At 42.2% G+C, this 5,892-nt stretch overlaps 1 protein-coding gene across 1 annotated transcript in view; it reads right to left on the reverse strand.

Moving 5' to 3' along the window:
- Positions 1–5,892, reverse strand: part of GPR19 (G protein-coupled receptor 19) — a 38,002-nt gene that overhangs the window by 30,845 nt on the left and 1,265 nt on the right. The window contains exon 2 of the mRNA XM_011953863.1: positions 5,598–5,650. The gene's annotated coding sequence lies outside the window, so the exon portion shown is untranslated. The remainder of the gene's footprint in view (positions 1–5,597; positions 5,651–5,892) is intronic.

Below are 5,892 nucleotides of genomic sequence, written 5' to 3' on the forward strand. Positions count from 1 at the left end.
ACATGATATTTGGCAGGGACATATATTCAAACTACATCAGGGTGTCATCCTGGAAACCTGAAAGTACCTCAGTGCATACTCTAGGTCCAGAATGAAGCCAGAAGTTACCCTCTCTCTCATCAGTGCCACAAGGATATGTAATTATACCCCCACTTCCCCCCAAACAAATGAATGTCATCTTCAGCAAAAATGACAGGACCTCTTTGGGAGGTATTATGAAAGATGAAACATTTCATCCATAGGAGACTAATACTATCTAAAGGAACTGAATGAAATTGAACTATATTTGAGATAGGATTAGACACTTTGGGTTTGTTTATTTTCTGTAACCTAACAGGTTGTAGTGGTTTTAAAATACATCCACAAATTCTTTGATATGCCTTCAAAGAATGCATCTAAGGTCTGGCTGCCACATTAGCTTTTAGATGTGAAACCTAGATCCACCTCCCCTTGAATGTGGGCTAGACTTAGTTACTTCTTTCTAATAAATAGAATGTGACAGAAGTGATTCTGTGACAGTTTCTACCTGGCTCTCACCTTCTTGGATTACTTATTCTGGGCAAGCCAGTTACCACGTCATAAGGAAACTAAGCTGCCTTGTGAAGAGGCCCACACATAGCAAATCGAGGCTTCTCACCAACCAGCACCAACTAGCCAACCTTGTGAGTGAGCTGCCTTGGAAGGAGATTCTCCAGCCCTAGTCAAGTGACCGTACCCCTAGCCGATATCTCAACTACAGCTTTATGAGAGACCTGAAGCCAGATGGCCTAGTTAAGCTGCTCCTAAATTCCTGATCCACAGAAACTACGACATAATGTTCTTGTTTGCTTGCTTTCTTTTTTAAGCTCTGGTGGATTTGATATTATTCTTTCAATATACTAAACTGTGGGGAATTTTGTTATGCAGTAATGGATTAAACTCTAGACAAAATAAAGAATCTACATTTTCATGAGTTATCTGTAGTGAGTTAAATAAGTGTGTTTGCTATACATGTGTATCCCTAATGTGGAAGATACATGGTTTTATTATGACATAGAACATTAAGAAGGGGAGAACATAATTAGGCACATAACACCATTGTCTAAGAAGAAAAAGAAATCCCCTTAGATTGAGATGGATTTATTATGACTCAGAGGAAGTGCAGGGAACTCAAGAACCAAAAATGGCAGCCAGACTTTAGACTGGACTGAAACAAAGGTCCTGAAAGTGGTAAGACCCAAGTATTTAGTGACTCTCTTTCTCTAGGAGACCACATAGCCTACTGCCTCCAGTTCTCTCTGTCTCTTCATTAGCTGCATTCACCAGCTTCTCTTGAGATCAACTAGTTCTGCTTGTCCCTTATTGTATTACTGGCCCCAAAATGGCTGCCCCCTAAATGGTGGCCTTGGATCTGAAATTCACATGTCCTTATAAATTCAATGCTCCTGTCAGAGTGACCCAGTCTCTCAATGTTCTGACTCTAAATTCTTAGGAGGCAGAATCTGTTTGACCCAGCCTAACTCAGATACAGAGCCAGATCCAACCAGCTGGGAGAACGGGATGGAGAAGAGTTCCCATACTACCTTTTCAGCACTCTCTAAAAAGGCCTGTTGGTCAATTTTATAAAAGGCAAGGGCAAACAGAGGGAAGAATGACTGATAGATGAAATGACTGGTATCTTGGTGTATCTGTTTCTAAAATTTCATTAACTTTCCAGAATGAGCCTACCAATAGCTCTGGTCTAAACTCCCCAACCCCTATGACCTCCGTTTCACCTCCATTTGAATCACCTGCTGAACAAGCATGCCCTTCACACTGCGTGTACTACCTCTGTGGCTTAGACTTGTCACAGTTTCTCTGCCTTGTCCTCCTTGTGAACATCTACTCCTCCTTTCAAAGCCTGCTGGGTTTTAGCTTATCTATAATTCTATTTCTCTCCCACTCTGTATCCTTCCAAAATAAGTTACTTACATTTTCCTTTTCGCTATAGTACTTTAATATTCACATATACTACTTATATGATTGCATATACCATATTGCATTGACTTTCATAGATTCTCGTAGAGCGGATGTCATCCAATTCATCTTTATACCTCTAGGATCTAAAACAGCAAAGTAGGTGCTCAGCAACAGTGTACCAGCACACTGAATAAGCATGACTTTTGAGATTAACCTAAAACCACTTAATTTGTATTTTCCACTGTCCCTTTGAAAACACCCTTCAAGGGTGTTTGGTTGCAAGGTTTGTTCTTCTCTTATCCCTGAATTAAAACTTGGGTGGTCCCGTTACTTTTTCTGGTCACTTTTAGTTAAGAGGTGTTAATAACTAAAATATCCAGTCCTGTATAACAGTCAAAAGTTGGCACCTGACTTAGTTTAGGCATTTCTCCTTTCTCTCAGTTTGTACCTTCTGTAGATAGGGAAGCCTAGATTTAGCAAAAGAGTGTGGCCACTTCTCTTTTTTCCTGACTTGTTTCCTTAGATCTTACCCCTCCTCGTTTCTGATCCCTCCAGCGTTTGAGAGGAAGATGAGCAATACGTCTTACTTTGTTGGTACTATCGTGAGCTGCCATCAGTTTCCCTGTACCTCACAGGTATTAAAAACTGATTCCTTATCTCATGGGCACTTATATGGGTTTGGGGGGACAAAACTCTACTTCTATGAACTTTTCAACTATATCTCCTTTGACTAGCTGGCCACTTACCTAACTCCAGAAAGACCTTTAGCTTTTCCCTGCTGAAGTCTACTCCTCTTTTTGGGTGGTCATCTTGGTTAGGTCCAGTGATGACTTGCTGCTGGCTTCTCTTGTCTTTTTTTTTTTTTTTTTTTTTTCAGTAACATTAGCCAGGTTAATGGTGGGGTTTCGCCATGTTGCCCAGACTGGTCTGGTCTTGAACTCCTGAGCTCAAGCGATCCTCCTGCTTTGATCTTCCAAAGTGCTGGGATTACAGGGGTGAGCTACTGCACCTGACAGAAATTTAATTTCTTGCATCCCAAAAAGAGGCAGAAAGAAAGATGGACTGGGTACCCTCATTTATAGAACCAGAACCCCATACTGGTACAACATGAAAGTTTCTGAACAAGGTCCAATAGGTATTTGATATCCACAAAGCACAAAAGACCTAACTATAGATTTTTTTTTCCAACTGGACTTAGCCCCTTTCTCCTTTGCTTTCTGAGCAAAAGTACTACTGACCTCCAGCAGCTGAAATAGCCCTTAAGAAACTGAAGCATTACTTGTCTTTGGTTCTAGTCCTGGCTCACTCTAACTCATAGAAACCTTTAAAGACAGAGACCAATCTGTCCAGCATTCCTATCTGTCCCAGGAAGACTCTCTGTCATTCACGTGTGCCTGCTTTTCAAGAAAAGGAACCCAACTAAAGACAGGTAACTTCACATGGCAAAAGATATTCTTGGCCATTATCACTACCTTTTTTGTCTTATATTCAATAACTAAAGCAGTACGGTGATTTCAACTTCTGAATTATTTATAAACCTAGAAACCAGAATTGCCCTACTAGCAAGTAACTTATCTCTTGGAAGCTGAAATTCCTGACCATGCCACTTCTCCTATTCCAAGTGATTCTCTGTTCCGTGAAAGGCTACAAAAACAGGTTTGAACCTCACCTTTCTCACCTGTTAATAATAACAAAACCACTTGTGTGGTCAGAGCAGCCACATCAACCCTGATAGGCTATAGGAAAAAGCTTCATTATCAATGCCCTGCTGCACATGCATTCCCATATATAGCAGCCTCTCGTTGGAAAAGAACACCCACATTTCAATCATGCCTTGATGCCCTCCCCAACCAATGAGGATTGCAGGTTGTAATCAGCCCTGCTGATGGCCGAAGATTCACTATGTGTAATGCAATAAAGACATCATTATCTCTGTTGCCTGTGCTGGATCAAAAGACCAGCTTGGGAGACTGAAACTCTTCTATCTCTACAGCTAATCCTGTGTATCTCTGGCAATTATACTAATGGCTTTATCAATGACTTTTCCCAAATTAGTATGTCAACCCCATTCTTATCACAGTGGCCTCCCTCCTGAATAGAGCTCATGATGCCCTACTTATCTGCCTATCTCAAGTTCTAAACTTTATTCCTCCAGAAATTGTTCAAATGTACAACCATCCAGATCAAGAGATCTTCTGCCACAGGTTTAATATATTTTCTCCTTCTAGAGGGAACTGTTTTTTTGTTTGTTTGTTTTCCAAAATGGAGTCTTGCTCTATTGCCTAGGCTGGAGTGCAGTGGCACCATCCCAGCTGACTGCAACCTCCACCTCCTGGGTTTAAGCAATTCTCCTGCCTCAGCCTCCTGAGTAGCTGGGATGACAGGCGCATGCCACCACGCCCAGCTAATTTTTGTATTTTTAGTAGAGACAGGGTTTCACCATGTTGGCCAGGCTGGTCTCGAATTCCTGACCTCATGATCCGCCCGCCTCGCCCTCCCAAAGTGCCGGGATTACAGGCGTAAGCCACCGTGCCTGGCCCTAGAGGGAACTCTTAAAGCAGTGGCTCTCTATCTTAGTTGCAAAATGGAGGGCTTTAAGAAAATACTGATGTCTGGGCTCCACTCGCAGAGATTCTGATTTAATTGGTCTAGGGTAAACCCAGGGCATTAGGATTTTTTTAAGCTCCCAAGGTGATTCTAATGTGCGGGCGTGGTAGAGTACCTGTCTTAAAGTTCGCTAAATACAGACGGACCTACGATGCATAGAGCATCCACAATTCAATTGGTAGGTGGCATGTACTATATACTAAGTCCTATGCTACCTTGTTTTGTCATTACAATAATCCTATGGCACAGGCACTATTATTCTTATTTTACAAATAGAGAAACTGAGACTCAGACAGGTCACACAAAGTGATTGGCAGACCCTAAAGTCAAAGCCCAGGTCTGATTCCCAATTGTACACACTTTATATGATGTCATACCGAGATGTCATGCTTTTCAGAGCTGGATGATCCCGCTCCCTAAAACAAGACACCCAGGCTTCAACCCTGAAATCCTATTCCATTGCCTCCATGGATTTTTCCTGCAGCATCTTCCTACGCACTTCACACATACAGCGCAGCTGCCAGGATATACTGTAGGCTGCCAAAATGAAATGAAGTCACTTTCTTGGCAAGTGACTACCATGCCTGGCTCTTTACTGAAGTACTTCCATTCTATATATTCACACCGGGATCCTTCTCCATCACTGCTAGCTTCAATCCTGTGGCTTTCCATATTTAGCTTTTCTTACAGATGAAGTGATATTGTTTACCTATCAGCCATTCCTTTGTTGGAGTAAATTATTCCATCAGCATTCCTCTGCCTTGTACTCCAGATAGTATACAAAGAATCAAAATATACTAGCTAAGTGGCATAGAATTGCTGCCAATATCAAGATGGACTCTAATATCTAGTGAACTGGGAGGCTAGAGGCTAGAAGTATGTACTTTTGTAAGGTGTCAGTGACACATCTGAGTAATGTGGTAGCTAAATGCCACCATTTCATTCCATGAAATCCACATTTCATTCCGGCTAAAGGGTAAAGCTGGTGAGAGGTGGGAAGGGCCAGGAGGTTCCATCGGAAGGAGGCAGACGCTTCAGGTGTTGGGTGGTACCTTTAAGATGTTGCGGGGCCAAATCTAATGCCTGTGCAGGTGTCCCATACATCCTGAGACAAAAAGAGGTCAGATTAGTCAGGTCCCTCGAGACAGTTCCCAAATTCCTGACTTCTGTTACCGCGACTGTTCTTCCCAGTTCCACCTCGGCCTGTGTTCAGGACTATGGCTTTTAGAATCTTCCTCATTCCATTCCATTTGGGGCGTCCCAATTTCCACCTTATATACACCATGTACTAAATGCACGCCACTTCTGCCTGTTTATAAACATGCACAAGTTCAGCACAAGTTCACA

The sequence above is a fragment of the Colobus angolensis genome, unplaced genomic scaffold (genome assembly GCF_000951035.1).
Source record: "Colobus angolensis palliatus isolate OR3802 unplaced genomic scaffold, Cang.pa_1.0 Scaffold11, whole genome shotgun sequence".
In the NCBI taxonomy this organism is placed as follows: Eukaryota; Metazoa; Chordata; class Mammalia; order Primates; family Cercopithecidae; genus Colobus; species Colobus angolensis.